This window comes from Lynx rufus, unplaced genomic scaffold (genome assembly GCF_022079265.1).
Source record: "Lynx rufus isolate CCGP_SWC_20201006 ecotype Redwood Valley unplaced genomic scaffold, mLynRuf1.p SCAF_3, whole genome shotgun sequence".
NCBI lineage: Eukaryota > Metazoa > Chordata > Mammalia > Carnivora > Felidae > Lynx > Lynx rufus.
Genome location: NW_025814845.1, coordinates 176,231,253 through 176,250,431, shown reverse-complemented (window position 1 = coordinate 176,250,431; position 19,179 = coordinate 176,231,253). Strand labels below are relative to the sequence as shown.

Sequence of the window (19,179 nt, the reverse complement as noted above, 5' to 3'; positions counted from 1 at the left end):
TTTACAAGGTAAAGCTCTGGAAAGCTTTTCTTCCCGGTCTGCGATCTGCTTTGCCCAGCAGTCTTGGAACCCGTCCTCCCTGGCACGCTGCTGGCAGGACATTGAGAGCCCTCGCCCGCCTGCGTGGCCTTCGCAAGTGCTCGCCTTGTGCGCCCTAACCGCCAGAATCCCTCTGGTTCTCACCAGGGTGCCGGGCACCTTGAGTAGCTTCTACCCAACTGGTGACCTCTGCGGCCATGCGGTCAAACGGCGCAGCACTGGATGCACCTGCCCGCCCCATCCTGAGGGTCGCTCACGCGCGACGCGCCACGCTTGGGCTCCAACTACGCCAGGACGCTGAGTCAGCGGGTCTGCAATCAGTCCCTCTCTAGGAGAGGCTGTTGTGACTAATAGGGTGACAGCAGCAGCGTGGATGCACCGGAGCGTGGCGGGCTGGACGCCTGGGAAGGAAGTCCTAAGCTGTGCTGATTTGTTTTTCTCCTCCCCTGGCCCAGCTCGGGGGGCCATAAACCCCCAGTACAACAGACGCACTCACACACCGCCCTGGACGTTCAGTTTGTCATGAGTAAAGCCTCGAGCTGGTGGTGCTTACAGCCCCCAAATAAACACCCACTTCCCTTGGGGGCATTGGGATTTATTCTATTTAAATTGCACAGATTGTTTTCATTCCTCCGTGTTTGAAGTCTTGAAGGCTGAAATCTGCTTCTCAGCTTTTTGCATGCATTTGTTGTAGTGATGGAGTCACCCCTGCGACACGGGCTGCTCCTATAGCAACAGCAACAAAACAAGATCAGGCCTCCACCAGGGTCAGGAGAGGAAACTCCCAAGAAAGTCGGGCAATGCAGTCATGGGTGTGGATGTCTCTTTCAGGGCCTGATGAGCAGGCATGGAAGAAAAACCAGGGTGACAAAGATGTTTTCATGATGAAGTCCTGCATTGTACTCATTCAGCTTAACATTTTTTAAAGTATGTCCTTCCTTTGGGGTTAGAACTTGGAATTCAGAGTTAATGCTTATTTCAAACAGTTACATGAAGGGAGAGTGTTACCCCTTAGTACATGTTCATACAATTGCATGTGTTATTATTGATATTTTATATATATACATCCAATGTCTACTATATATTGCATATATAGTTGTATTTAGAGTGTAGTATACGATGTAATTATATTCCATTTTTTTGAAACTTTTTGAAACTTCGTACTTCCAAGTAGATGTTGTTCGGAAAACACTTGCACACTATATACCTTGAAATTTCTCTTAACTTCTTATGTTAAGTACAGAGTTGAGGTTCAAGATTCCTCTAGATCCAGACTAAAAAGCAGGGCTTCATTGCCTTCTAAAGGAAGCGTTCTCAACCTTATTAGACCCAAGACCCACTTTTTACAACCAATACTTTGTAACAGCCCCTTAACTATTCTAAAGTGCATTCATACTTCGTATCATTCACCTATAACATAGTTTTTAAAAAACCAACACAATATTCTAACATATAAAGGGGAGATAAAAGGAAAGTAATAATATGATACAAAGGCATGAAAGGAGAAGGCATAATGAAGTAGACATTGAGTCCCACATGCAAGTGACGGCTATAAATGAAGCCTAATGCAGGTGTTTCATATTGGCAAGTAAAATACCCCAAGCCAGTGATAGGATTTTCTGCAATGGCAGGCAATTCTTAGTAGAGCAAGCAAAATAAAGTATGATCTTCCCTCTTTTTACATTGTAGTTGCCTTCATGGAACTCAGCGCATATTAAAACCCCACAAAAGATATTTTGTGTTTACATGTAAAATGGAGTTGGGTTCTGGGCTCAGATAATCATAAATAGGGTGTTGGGCTGTTGGATTTTCTTACACAAATATCTGGTGGGATGTTCAAAAGTTGACAGAACTGTCCCAGACCAACAGTGCTACCCAAATATTGTGACAACTAATCCTCCCTCCCACACAGATTTCCAAAACATTCCCAGGGGTAATTTCAAAACACTCTACCTTTTAAACCACTGTTCTAAAGGACAGAACTCTGACTCCAACAGAGACATAACGCTAATGTGCTTTATTTATTGACTTGAAAAGTGAGTCAAAGAATGCAAGGCAAAGTTGCCAAAAAACAGACCATCTTAAAATCAAAGGGTGGGAAATTGATCCCAAAGAAAGGAGTCTCTTCCTGGTGCTTGCCGCTTCTGGAGGGGACTGAAATGACTAGCTTACTCATGAACAAAAACAAACAAACAAACAAACAAAAAGAGTGAGGTCCCTCCAAAAGCTTTTCTAAGCATTTTATAAGTGCAGCTGGTCCCAAGATCAGGTGATGTCTTAGAAGCTCAGTCATGGGGAATAACGCTGTAGCAAATACATGACCAGTGATGAGCCAAATGAAATGGGGGGGGGGGGATGAGACACACTATTCTCGGTTTCTCCATCTCCAAACAGATGCCTTCTGTAGAAACCATGTCAAGCTGGCTTGAGCACAGGATCCCTTCCACAGGGCTAAGTGCCATTTGCTTGTCTGGAAATAGCATAAGTCACAGTCCTGATGCCAAATAGCAAAGTGGAGATGTGCAGGGTAGGAAGACTGGATGGAGAAGAAGAAGGCAAAGCACCAATTTTCAATCCCTGCCGTACATTGGGATCTCCTGGGAAGAGATTTTGACATTCATCACCTTGGGCCTTTTCTTTCAGTAAATGTTGGCACATTTTATTAGTTTCATGTCCTTATCTTGCATACTATCTAGCCCCAGTTCTATTTCTTAGCACTGTTGACTATTTCGATAGTTTGATCCTTCTGAATCAGGGCTCAGGATACTTGTAACACATTTTGTTATAAAATCGAAAACCAGCGACTCTACGTTTGTTTCATTATCTGTCACCCCATTCACTTAACCTCCCATTCATTGAAGCTAAAAGCTTACTGTGTAGTTCTATCTTTTTCTCTCTCTAGTTCACACTCTTCTAACCATGAATGTACCATCACATTTTTAATGCAATGGTAGTCTCCTTCTTTTCCATCGGAATCCGTGCAATTAGCTTCATTTGTTCTATAGTGATATCTACCCACGGCCTTCTGACTTCATTGGCTGGGAGTAGGACTTCAGCATCAATTTTACAAGCTCATCAGGTGATTCTAACGTGTAGTCAGAGTGGAGAACATAAATCTGGCAACTGGAAATAAGAGCGAACATTTGTCCCTTTTGTCAGTCCGGAGTTTTTACAAAGGAAAGAAGGTTATAGCACCAGGTGTGAGGCTTAAATGAGAGAATATGTATAAATCATGCAGTGCTGTGCTTGATAGAAAGTGATCAATAAATAACTGCTATTTCATCATTATCATCTTATCATTTAATGAAATAAAATGTTAGACTGAAGATTCATATACAACACATTAGCCTCCATGAAGAAGTGGGCATTCCAAAATGTACACAAACAAACAAAAATCTTAAAATCATTTCCTTTGAACATGGATGAAGAGGCATTTATTTTATTATTATTATTTTTTAAATGTTTATTTTTTAAGTTTATTTATTTTTATTTTTTTAATGTTTATTTACTTTTGAGAGAGACAGAGACAGAGCGAGAGCAGGGGAGGGACAGAGAAAGAGAGGGAGACACAGAATCCAAAGCAGGCTCCAGGCTCTGAGCTGTCAGCACAGAGTCTGACGCGGGGCTCGAACCCATGACTGTGAGATCATGACCTGAGCTGAAGTCAGGTACTCAGCCAACTGAGCCACCCAGGTGCCCCAATGTTTATGTATTTTTGAGAGAGAGAGCGAGCAAGCAAGCGAGTGAGCATGTGCACGAACAGGGGAGGGGCAGAGAGACAGGGGAACAGAGGCTCCAAAGCGGGCTCTGCACTGACAGGAGTGAGCCCGATGTGGGGCTTGAACTCACAAATTGTGAGATCACAACCTGATCTGAAGTCAGACGCTTAACTGATTGAGCCCCCCAGGCACCTCTGAAGAGGTATTTAATAGATTTTCAGTGTTCCTAAATGAATCTGTTCCCAGTCTACTTGGGCATTCCCAGCCTTGAACCTGTCATTTCTGTCCATTTATGCTGTGTGAATGCCAATCCCAGATGTGCACAGCCAGCACTTTTCTGGCGCTGAGGGCTCCCCAAAGCAGACAAGCACCTTCATGTGTAATGCATGGCTTACTGGGTGGTGTAGGGGATAGGATGATCTATTGTATTGAGATCGAAAAGAACAGGGTGGGAGAGTCAGGCTCCTAATCACTTCAGTCCTTTCCTACCATCAGGAAGAGAGAGAGAGAGAGAGAGAGTAGAGGGGTTGGGCAAGGGAGAAAGAGAGAAGGAGGAGGGAAAGGGAAGGAGAGGAGAAAGGCTTTTGCTTTAAGCCTCTCAAGTTCTCAGCTGGCCTAAATGACGTGAAGGATTCATTTGGCCTCGGCTAGAGACAAGTTCCAGGGGCTCCCCCAACAGCGCGATGACCTGCCCCTTGGGCCCCCTTTCCCCTAAGCCTCCTGAGCAGCCTGATATGACGAGGCATATCTAAGGGGTAATACGGAGGGAGATGCTCCCTCGCGAGAGCTAGATCAGAGTGCCTCCAATCCCCCTAACTTGTGTTGGCAAGGATCTGATTGGCAAGCAGGAGAATAGAACTTGGCTGACTTAGGAAGGAAGAACATCCTGGAAGGCTACTCGGAGAGCTCCCATCACATGAGGAAGCTGGAAGAACTGGTTTAGAGACAAGCGTCAAGGGAGACGGGCGGCTGGCAGAACCTCTCCACCACCCTACTTCTTGAAGCACCCCCAGACACAAGCAGTTTTAGGCTACCACACTGGGTTTGCCTGGTGGAACAGAAAGCAATTCCCCAAATGACTGAATGTCAAGACAGAGGCCTCACCCCTGTGACCGTGGATATAAATTTATCCTTGCCTCCGACCCAGACACATCGGCATTCCAGTTCCCAGAAGGTGATATGAGGGGAGGACTGAGGGGAGGCCAGAGTTTAAGGTTAATAAAGAACTATCTAATTTCAAACTATTATGATCATGCATATTCTCATAAAGACACAAATATTGAGTAATGAGGAGATCATAGAACAAAGAGGATTTGTTTTGAAAAGTGTGCTTACTATATCATGATGTATTCTATCAGACCAGGCTGTCCTATCTTTATAGATATTTATACTCCGTCATCATCATGAAGCTGTATAAGACGGCTATTAAGAGCTTAAACTTGGGGTGCCTGGGTGGCCCAGTCGGCTAAGCATCCGACTTCAGCTCAGGTCATGATCTCGCAGTTCTCAAGTTCAAGCCCCGCGTCAGGCTGACAGCTCAGAGCCTGGAGCCGGCTTCAAAATCTGTGTGTCCCTCTCTCTCTCTCTCTCTGCCCCTCCCTTCCCCTGCTCATGCTGTCTCTCTCTCTCTCTCTCTCTCAAAAATAAATAAACATTAAAAAAAAAAAGAGTTTAAACTTCATAGTCAAATCCCAGCTCCACCCTTTATTGCTGTATGGCCTTAAACAAGTTACTTCACCTCTCTGTGCCTTATTTCCACATCTGTAAAATGGGAACAGCAATAGATTTACCTCACTGGGTTGCTATGGGAACTCAATGCAATAATTCATACGTGACCAAGGCATTGAATAATCAAGATTTATGTGATGTAATCAGAAAGAACATTTGCTTCTCATTGGCTACTTATAATTTATTCAGTGGGAAGTTTTTTTTGAATGAAAAACCAGGCAGTTCCCTAATGTTTCTGACTCTCCTCGTATGATAATAAAAAGTTCTAGAACCCCACTACGTTGCAAAAGACCATCACTCTTTGATGCTTAGGAAGTCATGTCCTGCGTAATAAAGGCTTCCAGTTTCTTTTTTCTTTCTTTCTTTTTTTTGCAACTGATTATTTTATTTTCCAATCAGCCAACAGCCCCAACTTACGCTTTCTTCCCTTTTTACACAACGACTGTCCTTCTCCAGAGAAGGCGACGAATCTGCCTCCAGCTTCATCCGCTTCGACCTTTCTGACAGTGGATGTGAATTTCTGATGAAAGTGATCTTACCAAGTTTAAATTCATAATTGGGGATTCCCCTTCTAGTGTTTCCAGGCTTGACTGGGGAGGGACTGGGCCCTACACCTTTCTTCTTCCTGTCCGGTCTCTTTCGAGAGCCGGAGAAGGCACCGAAGCCCAGCTCTCCAGCACAGTCGCTGTGGTCAGCTTCGCTTTTCTTTTTTTTTTTTTTTTCAACGTTTATTTATTTTTGGGACAGAGAGAGACAGAGCATGAACGGGGGAGGGGCAGAGAGAGGGAGACACAGAATCGGAAACAGGCTCCAGGCTCTGAGCCATCAGCCCAGAGCCCGACGCGGGGCTCGAACTCCTGGACCGCGAGATCGTGACCTGGCTGAAGTCGGACGCTTAACCGACTGCGCCACCCAGGCGCCCCGGTCAGCTTCGCTTTTCGATGGGCTCATCCTGCCGAACTAGTCTTTCGGGCTCCTTGTAGCCCCGTGGGGCATTGAGCTCTAGGTTCACGTCGCACCCAATAATGGGCACGGCTTTGTCAGGCTTGCTCTCCATCACCCGCAGTTCATAAATCTCGTTGTAGTTGACGGCAACCATGTCCCCTGTGGTCAGGCAGGCAGTTTCTTCTTGGGGTCGGCGATGTCTGGGAAGTCGGGGCTCTGAGGCTGGAATTTGGAGTCCGTGGCTACTTGAAGGTTGCCACCCTCCACCTGGACCAAGCCCCCTTCTTCCAACAGCAAATTCTGCATCATCCAGTGTGGGAGGCAGCAGACGCCCTCGTTGGCCACAAACTCACAGTGGGCCATGCGCTCTGAGTTCTGGTTGGTCAGTTTCAACAGCATGGGGTAGGTGATGTTGAGTCGGCTGGGTAGATGGAGGCTGAGGGCAGCATAATTATCTTCCCTCCTTTCTCCACATCTGCCCTGTCATTAGGCCCCGCGATCATGGACCCCCAGAAGCAGCGGTACTGCGTGGCGAAGCGATTCTGGAAGACCCGGGGAATCGGCTGGTCAAACACGTTGGAGGAGAACATGATGGATCCTTGCGCCTGGCAGATGCCGCTTGGCCCAGAGAACGTTAGGATGCGAGCCCACCGACTCGCTAGGCTCACAGCCGCCGCCCAAGGGTTCCAGTTTCATCCAAGTTCCCCTGAGCTGGGGTCCTCTCCTCGGAAACCTATAGGGGGCACAATTCTCCTCTGTTTGCTCACCTCGCCTCTCCGATCTTGATCTTCCAATTTGATAACCAGGGGCTCTCATCCGCTGAAGTGGGAGGAAGGGCAAGGGCGTGGGCAGAAAAGTTCTTACTTAACTGGTATCGTTGGAAGATGATTCTCCACCGTCTGGGCTTGGAAAATGTGAAAGGGAACTTCCTTTCCAGGGGTTTCAGAGTGCCCCACCGTGACGATCCAATTGCACTTCTCACGCGGAGGGAAACGTATTTTTCTCCCTGTTGCCGCCCGTGGGCTGTGCACGTGTGTGTGTGTGTGTGTGTGTGTATGTGTGTGTGTGTGTGTGTGTGTGTGTGCATGCGCACACGCGCGCGTGTGTATGCGTTTTTAGTCGCTCACTCCACTCATAATCTCTGTTAGAGACCCATTATTGCTCCAGGCACTCCCTCAGCCGGCATTTAAGAAGTCTCTAAGCCAGCCTTCCCTCCCTCCTGGTCCACACATGGACTGTTTGTCCTGACGTTCTGGGAGTGCAAGTTGATTTTAATACAGCAGCAACTCTGCTCTGTTAATGATGCTTCGAACCGATCCTTCTCTCCTCCCCTCTAGATGCTCCAGATACAAGCCAGACAACCATCCACTGTGCTTCCTCATCGCGCAGAACACATAGGAAGCTCCGGATGTCCCAGGGGAAGCCCTTCTTAACTTGGGATGAAGAAGTAAGCCATAGGGAAAGGATCCAGAAAGTGCCTGTCTCCAAATACACTGTCTTCAAACATTTTCTCACAATTTCAGCTCTTTTATATATTTGAGTTGGCTGAAGTAGTTATGAGTTGTATAACCAGTTTTCAATGGAATCCTGCTTTGAAAGCCCTAGGGGGTGGTCTTACAACTCACTTTGATATTTAATATCTAGGGTTTTTATGCCTTAGGCCAATACTGGGAAAGGAAAAGACCCATTTTTATAACCTTTACATGTGTATTTGAGGAGCATTTTTAACTGTGCTTAGTAAATATCAGCTGTTACTACTATCCTGGATAGGAAGCAAGATAACACCGGTAAAATAAGTAGAACGAAAACGAAAGAATTACTCATGTTGTCCTTCTCTAACAAATAGCCTGGGATCATCGATTTGATGTTGCGGAATATCTTTTCCAGTTTATTTTTGGAGTAGAAGAAATGTCCCCCTCCTTAGAATGAATTAACTATAGCTCAACTTAAGCAGGGCAATGGTGCGTCCTGTGACCTCTTATTTCCGGTCAGAAACTGTACTTTGAGACCATGACACAGGATGCAAAGGCGTGTGCGTGGCTGAAAAGGTGGCCAATATGGGGCCAGAAAGCATACAGGGCGATGGCTCTCACACCATGAAGATGGTTGAAAGACTGGCATCCAACCCCTTTGGCATAACGGTGATTAGCGCGTCAGCCTATGTAGGAGGGAAATTTGATGGTGCTGTCCACACTTTTGGAATGACTCCCTCATAGTTGACTTTTCTAGGGGAAAGGGCTTATTGCTTTTTAAAACTGAAAGATTTTCATAGATCGGGAAGACATGATTTGTTTTTTTGTTTTTGTTTTTTTGTTTGTTTGTTTGTTTTCTTTTGCTGTTGTTACATAACTATAGTTTCTTTTTTCTATTTTCTTTTCCAAAGAATAATGAAAAGCTTACTGGATTTGAAGTAGGGAATGTAGTTTTTTTTTTTTTCTCTCTCTCTCTGTTTCTTTTTTTAAATGTTTATTTATTTTTGAGGGGGAGAGAAAGAGTGAGTGGGGGAGGGACAGAGGGTCTGAAGTGGGCTCTTTGCTGACTGAGCCCCCCAAGGTGGCCCTAGGGGATGTAGTTCTAATTGGACCAGTCAACTCCCAGCTATGAGAGCCTGAGATGAATGTTCTCTGAATCTCTTGGCACCTACCTTCCCACTCCATCAAGTGGGACCACAGACGTGGCCTAACTCAGGGTAGTTGTTTTAAAGAATTTGATTGGCAATGTGTATAAAAATATCAAGAGTACTATTTCATCATTAACGAAAGTACTTAATAAGTACATCAAAGGGACCAGTTTTCCTGTTGTGTTTGGAATGGGATCTGCTAAAGGTACACTTTATACTGAACAGGCTGAAACAGAAAACGAAGCCCCAGAGATCCTGAAGTTTTCTGACTAATAGAAGAAACTACTACACAAGAATATAATCAGTCAGTTAACATATGCCTGGTGAGCTCATTTACTTTCGTAAGCAAATTCCAGTTTCTTCAATCAGTATAATCTATGGAACAGAAAAATCAATTCCATGTTTCATAACAGTGCGCTCCTCACGTATTTTGTGACTGCAAGTCACATTTTCAGGAGATTGAATGACAGCTAAGTTTTTAGCAGTTAAGTCTCCCATGGATTATTTTGAGAAGCTTGTTTCTTATCAATAAGCACAAGTAATAGATTCTGCATAGATTTAAACTTAAGTAAGATACCTGAGTGAGGAGACCATAGGGCTCATGGAAATCGAGACAGCATGGGAGGGATACAGGAATAACCCAATGACTACACTGAGAATAATGGGAACTGGGCTTTTACTGTGGAAGAAGAGTTTACAAATATGAGAGGGGGAGATAAACTCTGAGGTGCTCGGCTGAAACTGATGGCATTGATGTGAACTCATAGTTTATATAAAGACTGGTAAATATAGAAATAGTTATGTAGAGTATGTATATATCTTCTAGCTCTGTTCATGACAGGGCTCATCTGCAATGGTGTCCCAGTAGAAATGGGCACATGGTTTCCAAATATTATTCTTCAGTAAGATGAACCAGGACTCCTTAGAGAAATGATTCCAAAGCCAGGGCCAAGGTGGGTAAATATATGGAGTGTTTGAAACATTTTGTTGCACAGGAAGTTGGGAAATGCTTTAAAAACAATGGAAACATGCCAAAAGGACACAGGAACTGGCATGAAAGGTCTCCCTTGGGCAAATCTGGGTCAATTTGAACATTAAACAATGATAGTCATGGAGTACACCCCTTGAATAAAATAGGAAGCCACGAGTCCATACTGATGTAAACAAAAATGCATGTAAATTGGTACAGTCATTACGGAAAACAGTAACAAAGTATGGAGGCTCCTCAACAAATTAAAAATAGAATTACCATATAATCCAGCAATCTCACTCCTGGGTATATATATCCAATGGAAGTGAAATCACTAACTTAAGGAGATATCTGAGAGTGTCCTTGTTTGGGTACACATTTATGCACGTAGAAACTTGCACTTACTAGTTCAAACACAGACTAAAGATTAAAGTGGGGGGAGGAGGGGTGGAGAACGCGGGAGCAAAGAAGGTAAAACTGGGGAATCTGGGTGAAGTGGATATGGGAATGCTTTAAACTATTTTGCAACTTTTCTACACACTTGGAATTATTTCATAATAAATCAATTAAAGTATTAATAAAACTGTTTTAGCATCTATCTTATTTCCACAACAACATACGGTCAGTGTTAATATGTACTTGGAATCTCTAAAGTGTTAAGTGAAAATGAAGATTCTGAGGATGCCCAGATAATGTTGAAGTAAAAAAAAAATGAAATGAGGACCAGAAATCTACATTATTACCAAGCTCTCGGGTGATTTTACGCACACTGAGACTTAAGAGATCTTGTCGGGGTGCCTGGGTGGCGCAGTCGGTTAAGCGTCCGACTTCAGCCAGGTCACGATCTCGTGGTCCGTGAGTTCGAGCCCCGCATCAGGCTCTGGGCTGATGGCTCGGAGCCTGGAGCCTGTTTCTGATTCTGTGTCTCCCTCTCTCTCTGCCCCTCCCCCGTTCATGCTCTGTCTCTCTCTGTCCCAAAAATAAATAAACGTTGAAAAAAAAAAAAAAAAAGAGATCTTGTCACATGGTTTCTATGGTGTTGAGTTTAATACTTTTGATGATGACCAAAGGAATGCCTTCATGATAAATAAAATTATATCATGAAATGTTCATTTTAAATCTAATTATTTTCCAATTGCATGGAGTACTTATTCAAGTTTTTTTTTTTTTATTTTTCTTATTTTATGGGCCCTTCTATATCTGAGAATTTCTCTTCACATCACACATGACAGGAAAACTTGTTGAGCGAAAAATTCTTGGGGCATAAACTTTTCCTCTCAAAATGATGCAGATATTGTGAACTGACTTGTAGAATATATTATTTCAGAGAAATCTGAATACAGCTTAATTTTTGTTCTGTTTTTGTTGTTGTTGTTTGTTTTTTAATGTTTATTTTTGAGAGAGAGAGAGAGAGAGAGAGAGAGAGAGCAGGGGAGGGGCAGAGGGAGAGGGAGACACAGAATCTGAAGCAGGCTCCTGGCTCTGGGCTGTCAGCACAGAACCTGACTCAGGGCTTGAGCTCACTAGCAGTTGAGGTCATGGCCTGACCTGAAGTTGGACACTTAACCAACTGAGCCACCGAGGCACCCCATTTCTATTCTTTTTTTATAGCTCTAGTGTTTTTCTGCCTGGATGTTTCTATAATCTTTTATTATTTTATTTTATTTTATTTTATTTTATTTTATTTTATTTTATTAAAACATTTTCTTTTTATTATTATTATTTTTTTTAAAGTAGGCTTCACGTCCAGCACGGAGCCCAACACGGGCCTTGAACTCATGACTGTGAGATGAACTGAGATTGAGAATCCGACGCTTCACAGACTGAGCCACCTGGGTACCCCTATTAGTTTAGTTTTTAAAATTTACCCAGATGTACCATTGATCTTGCCTGTGGTACTATTAAGAATGTATAATGCCAATATACTATAATACCAAGATTTTTTCAACATAAGATAATTTCCTTCCACTGCATCTCTGGCTATTAGTCTGGTGAGTACCTCGCCAGTTACCTTCAATCCTCTTTACCTGTACTCATACTGCCATGCTGGAATCTTCCTGCTCCATCATCCTGGGGACTCCCCTTGCCTCAGTCCTGTGTTAGATCTCGTGTCTTCTGAATCCTAGATCTTCCTCTTTCTTGGCTTATTCTCACATTTTGTGGAGCACATCCTCAGTAGGGAAAGGAGACACAGAAGATAAGAAATCTTGTGTGTCTGAATACAGCTTTGTCCTACTCTCATGCTCTGTAAATAGTTGATGAGGTATGGAATTCCACATTGCACATAATTTTCTTGCAGATTTTGAAAGATATTACTCCAGGGCTTTCTTGCTTCCACTGTTGGTAGTGAGAAGTCAGCAGCCCTTCTGTTTCCTAATACTAGGTGTGCTACAATTTTTTCCTGTCTGGAAATGTGTAATATCTTCTTTTTACCCCTAATATTCTAATATTTCACAGGAATATGCCTCAGAGTGACTCTATTGAGCTAAACACATTTTGGGCTCTTTTGACCTGGTAATTAATATCATTCAGTCCCAAGAACTTTTCTTAAATTTTTTCTTTCATTATTTTCTTTCCTCCACTTTCTTCTTTCTTTCTGGTACTTCTATTATTCATTTTTTTTTTTTTATCACTTGGATGGTTCTGATTTTTTCATCTTTTCCCTTTGTCATCCTTTTCCTTTCTTTCTTTCTTCTTTCTTTCTTTCTTTCTTTCTTTCTTTCACTTTTTTTATTTGAGAGAGAGAACATGAGCAGGGGAGAGGGGCAAAGGGAGAGAGAAAGAGAGAGAGAGATTGGATCTTAAGTAGGTTCCATGCTCAGCAAGGAGCCCTATGCAGGGCTCAATCCCATGACCCTGGGATCATGACCTGAGCTGAAATCAAGAGTCAGATGCTTAACTGACTGAGTCACCCGGGCACCCCATTCTCTTCCATATTTACAGAGAACTCCTCAAATTTACCTTCTCAAGTGCTATCGACAGAACTTTCTGCAGTGATGGGAAATGTTCTATCTTGGAGATGTCCAATATTTAGCAACTAGCTGTACGTGGCTTTGATGATCAGAAATGCAACTATTGCAAATAAGGAGTTAAATTTTTAATTTTATTAAAGTACTATGAGTTTAAATCTAGTGGCTAGTGGTTACCACATTGAACAGCACACGTATTTGTTTTCTGCTACTGTATTTTTAATTTCCAAGAGTTCTTTTTAGTTTTTTGTTTTCCTAAATTGTCTATTTCCATAGCCTTGGTTCTTGTTTAATGGATGCAATATCCCTTCTTATCTCTTTGAGGATTTGATTATAACTGTTGCTTTTAAGTCTTGAATCATTTGTTTCCTCCAAGATACTGCTTCTGCTTGTGTTTATTATTATTATTATTATTATTATTATTTTGGTCTCTATCTTTTATATAACAGACTTTCATCAGATGTCTGATCTGATGTAATCCTTGGTGGTCTACTTAAAAATAAGAATGAGCTACAGGGCACTTGGGTGGCTCAGTTGGTTGGGAGTCCAACTTCAGCTCAGGTCATGATCTCACAGTCCGTGAGTTCAAGCCCCGCATCGGGCTCTGTGCTGACAGCTCAGAGCCTGGAGCCTGTTTCAGATTCTGTGTCTCCATCTCTCTCTTCCCCTCTCCCACTTACGCTCTGTCTCTGTCTCTCTCAAAAATAAACATTAAAAAAACTTTTTTTGAAGTAAGAGTGAGCTTGTGAGTTTCACTATAGGGAGGTGGTGGGGAGGCATTTGGGAAAACCTTGATGTCAGTATCTTTAAATACTTTCTTTTTGGATAGCCAGATTCCTCCAAGGAAGAATCTTCTAAGTTTCCACCTACTGGGTAGGGGTCTAACTGCTGCTGCCTTCTGGGGACCATTCTGGGGAAGGGATTGGGACAGGGGTGATCTCTTAATCCCCATCATTGATTTGTGCCAGGGTGAAGGAGGGTCTAGTGCTCTAATTTCTTCTCAAATAGCTTTCACCTTGGTCCTCCTGATACCAGGTCTTCTCTCCCTTTGACCTCCAGTCCTCTACTTGTCATTCCTAACTTTAAGAGCCTAGGAACTGTGCCCTTTGCAGATTTTGCCGTGTAAATATAGTTAGTTTCTCAACTTTCCCATTGACACCTTGGGATTTTGTTTTCTCAGGTCTGTCAAATCCCTTACCAATGTTACACAGGTTCTTCAGCTTCCAAAATTTTTTGCTATTGTTTCATCTCCTGCTTGCATAATGCTTGTGGGTTTAGGTCTGAAAACAAAACACTTCCTATTTTTAATGTTTGTTCAAGAGGGAAGAAAATTAAATGCACATGTTCAATCCACCCCTCTAACCTGGAAATTCAGTGTGTCTATTCATTTTCAAAGGTTCAGTTCTGTGAAACATTCTTCTCCCATATTTGCCTTTAGCAGAATTAATCCTGTCCTTCGCTGCATTCAATATTTTGTGTGGTACACAACAAATTGGATACTAATCCATTTGTTTATGTATCCCTCTTTCCCCAGAGAAAATATTAATAGTAAAACGTGAAGACCAAGTTTTATCAACTGCACCTATCATAACATGAGCACTCAATAAATGTTTGCTATATTCAGAAATGTATAATTCAATTCCAGAAAAGGTAGTGATGAAAATTAAAAAAAAAATTAAACACCTTTTCAGATACATTTTATACCAAGCTAAGACATTTCAATTCCTTTTCTTTCTTTCTTTCTTTTTTGCTGTCTTCCCAAACTGAAGTTGAAAACCTGTTGGCATCTCCACAGCATGAAAGCCTATTTATAATAGGATAGAGTAATTTTTGGATTGATCGCCCTCTGGTGGCATTTTAAGAAACTAACTTCTTGTACAGCCTGGGGGTCAGGATCAAGGGAAGTATATTTGGTGCTATTATTACCATCTCAATGGGATGCATGTCTCTATTTTCTTAATTTTCCCAACTGAACACACATGGTTTTTGTAATCAGCGAAAATCTATAATTTTCTAAATAGTTTGATGAATTCCTGAGGATCAATCTTACAATCTAAGGATATTAGGAAGCTTAACAAAAGTACAAAATATACATTATAATGTGTTTTTAGAATACAATTTATTTCTAATGTTTACTATATTTTTCTTATTTCTTAATCTGACTCAGTTGAATTACAATAACCCTCAAAGGAATCATTTATAGTTCAAATGGTAAGTAAATATCTGAAGTTCTTTGTCATAGTAAATCTATTTTATTTTATATACCAAAAACCCAAATTGATTTCCTTCTGCTCAATTTCAAAATAAGTCTGACATGTTTAACATGCAGGTTTAGGCATGCCTATGTAAACAAAGACATATAAAAATGTGCAAAATTAACTTTCATGGGTGATCTATTTAACAAAATGGTCAAAATTTGTACATACCTCCCGTCACTGGGTCATCATGTCTACGCTGCAGGTTGAGCAGAAGACCTATTTGCTTTGCTCAAAATGAGACATGACATGACTTATTCCAGGTCACATAAATGTTTCTCCGTCTCTTTTTTAAGTTTATTTATTCATTTTGAGAGAGAGAGAGAGAGAGAGAGCACGTGCGCATATGTGCACAGCATGAGCGGGGGATGGGCAGAGAGAGAAGGAGAGAGGGAATACCAAGGCACCTCCGCACTGTTAGCACACGGATACCAACACAGGGCTCTATCTCAGGAACTGTGAGATCATGACCAAAACCAAAATTGAGAGTTGGACACTGAACCCCCTCGGCCACCCAGGCATCCCCACACAAATGTTTCTAAGCAATTACATGATACTATGCTAGAAGAGGAGGGAACAGGGAATTAAGGTACAAATTATATATGTATATACGTTTGTACATGCATATCTATAAATGTAAAATATATGTATATAAAATTATATGTAGTTAATAAAAAATATAAAGTAATTATAAGTCACCCAATAAGTTTTATAACTATATGTAAGAATATATATTATATATAAGTAATTTATAGGTAAAGTGTAATTTACTTTATATATGATGTACCATATATATGCATGCATATATATCTAAACTGAATAAAATTATTTAAATTAAAAAAGTTTTTAATGTTTATTTATTTTGAGAGAGAGTTAGAGAGAGAATGTGTGTATGCAGCAGGGGACGAGCACAGAGAGACGAGAGAGAGAATCCCAAGCAGGCTCCGTGCTGTCAGCATAGAACCCAACACAGGGCTCGATCTCACCAACGGTGAGAGTATGACATTAGCCAAAATCAAGAGTGGGATGCTTAACCAACTGAGCCACCCAGATGCCCCTGAATCAGATAATTGAAACTTTCAAGTGTTTTACACGGCCAAGGCGTTCTGTCAAACAAATATAAGGAAAACGGATATTATCAGATGGGAGCCACAGAAGGTAAAGATGAGAGAGATAAATCTTCCCAATCCCCCTAAGAGTGGAAGCAGTGTTTGTCACGAGTTTAACCAATCTGGGCCCAGAGTCTCTTGAGTTCCTTGTTCAGCCAGTATTGGTCATTTGCATGGCCCAGTGACTGTCTATGTTTTCCGTTCTTCTCCTTTTTTCCCCAAAGAAGCATTCTTATTCCAGTTATCCCGGTCTTACCCCCACTATTTATGTCGGGTATGGTCAGAGCACATAACTTATCTTTTGGGTTTTAAGTGGTGGGAGCAAGAGCAAGAGCCCCGTCCGAGCCTGATGGAAGGGACTGCACATCAGCCAGAGACACTAAGGGTTGAGCTGGAGGCCCTGGCTCTGAATGGGATCTGGGGGCGGGGGGCGTGGTCTCCACTGGAGAAAAGATGAGTGCGCTTCGTGTGCAGGAAGAAAGGTGGGTGTGGATATGTGCGTTCACCGGGATTGTGGCAGAGACTGCCAGTCGACCGAATATTTGATCTGCCCTCTTTCAACAATGTACTTCCGACTCTCCGTGGCTAACTCTTCACAGAACCCAAGACAATATTTTCACCGGTCTATTCTGTGACTAGCGTGCGGTGATGTGACTAAGTGTCAACAGATGGGATCTAAGCATAAGTCGTATGCAGGACTTACAGGTGTGACTTTAACAGAAACGCACATTCTCCCTTTCAATGCCCCCCTTTTCCTCCAGCTGGGATGCACACGGAATGCCAAGTTGCCTGTAACAGGGGGATGAGGTCAACATACTCTGAACTGTGGAGCAACTCGGTAAAATGACTCTGGGCCTTGACATATTGCACCACAGATCCCAACGAAGACTTCTGAGAGAAATAAAATCCCATACCATTTAAGCTACTGCTACGTAAGGTCTTTTCCTTACACGGTCAAATCTTTATTCTAATAAACATGCCAAGGAAGGAAACAGATCTCATAGAGGGCAGAAACGAACAAAATCTGGGAACCTGAGGGAAACATTATGGAGAAGTGAAATTTAAATTCTAATCTGAAGAATGAGAGAAATTAGCTGGAAAATGCCTGAGATGAGAACCAGCATAGAATGCTGAGGTACTGAAAGAAGTATGGAAAGACACAGAAGGTATTTCATGCTAAACCTGGAGAGATAAGAACAACCCAGGTCATTCTGAGCTTTGCAGCCATATTGATTAAGGAAGGTGAAGAAGAGGAAAAATCAAAAGTGAATCCCATGTTCCTGGTCTCATCAACTGTGTGGATGGTAGAACCATTTACTGAGAAAAGAAACCACAGACAAGTGGTAGGTTTTGGTGGGAAGATGATGAGTTCACTTTTGGAGATGTTTGAGGTGTTTGTGAATAAGCAATTAGTTATGTGGATTTGGTGCTCAGAATTAAGACCTTGGGTAGAAATGTAAGTTTGGGAATCATTGGCAAATGGATGGTAAATAAAGCTAGAGGAATGGATAAGAACACCTAGGGTGAGAGTCTACACTGAGAGAGGAATAAGAGAAAAGAAGAGGGTCTAGGATCCAGCCATGACAGAACTCCTGCTTTAAACAACTGAGTACAAGAGGGGGGACTGACCACCGAGATTAAGAAGGAATGGACAGAGAGAAAGGAAGGAAGCCAGGCAAACGTGTTGTCATACAGACAAAGTAAGAAAGTGTTTCAGTAAATAAAAAATGGCCAACAACGCCAGATGCTGTTAAAAGGTCATGTAGGATGAGCTCTGAAAGGAGCTTACTGGGTTTAAGTTAACCACATGGAGTTAACTGGTGAGCTCAATGGAGAAGTAAAGGCCCTGGACTGTAAGGGTGGAATCCAAACTAATGCAGATTGTATAGTGAGTGGACGGTGTGGAAAGAGAGACATTTCTTCCAAGAAGTTTAGCTCCAAAGGGGAAAACAGAGAGAGAAGACAGCAGCTGTAGGGGTTCTGAGGTTGAGGAAAATGTTTTGTTTGGTTTTTTTAAGTTGGAAAATTTTGAGTTGAGCCCATTTAAGTACAGAAGGGAAAGGTCCACCTGCAAGGAAAACATGGAAAATACAGGAGAGAGAATGGATAGTACAAAATTCAAGCTTCCTGAGAAGGTAGGAGAGGAGGGGAATTCAGAAAACCTGTGGTGGTATTCACTCAAAAATTGAAGGAGGGAAGGAAGAATGGATGGATGGATCCGGGGCGGGACTAGGGTGAAGTAAATGAGGCACTCACTCACAAAATTTAAGGAAGCACCAAAAACTCAGTAATTAAGATAAACATTATTTTGTATAATAAATAAAAAATAATGCAAAAGATCTATGATGAACAAAATATCAAAATTTTATTTTTTTAAGTTTTTTAAAAATGTTTTATTTATTTTTGAGAGAGAGAGAGGGAGAGAGAGACAGATTGTGAGCAGGGGAGGGGCAGAGAGGGAAGGAGACTCCAGGTTCCCAGCTGTCAGCACAGAGCCTGACGTGGGGCTCGAGCTCACGAACCGTGAGATCACGACCTGAGCCAAAGTCAGACGCTTAATCTACTGAGGCACTCAGGTGACCCTAAAATACCAACATTTTAAACAAAAACAAGATCAGGTATGCATAGGTGAAGATTTGGGGGTGGAAAGCTAAAATGGTTTTCTTTAGAAGGTTACTATTTCCTTTGTGAAGCAGGAGGTGAACATAAGCAGAAAGTAGATTGGAGGTTGGAGGTGAGAGCAGAGGTTCGCAGTAGGAGTCGTGGACAGGAAAGGCAAGATAGGGAGAGAAACGTGGTAGGGGTGCCAGGGAGGATTAGTGCCC

At 42.4% G+C, this 19,179-nt stretch overlaps 1 pseudogene; it reads right to left on the bottom strand.

The window, feature by feature from the left end:
- Nucleotides 1-790: 790 nt before the first annotated feature.
- On the bottom strand, nt 791-7,021 carry LOC124521228 (ubiquitin recognition factor in ER-associated degradation protein 1-like; annotated as a pseudogene).
- Nucleotides 7,022-19,179: the final 12,158 nt, after the last annotated feature.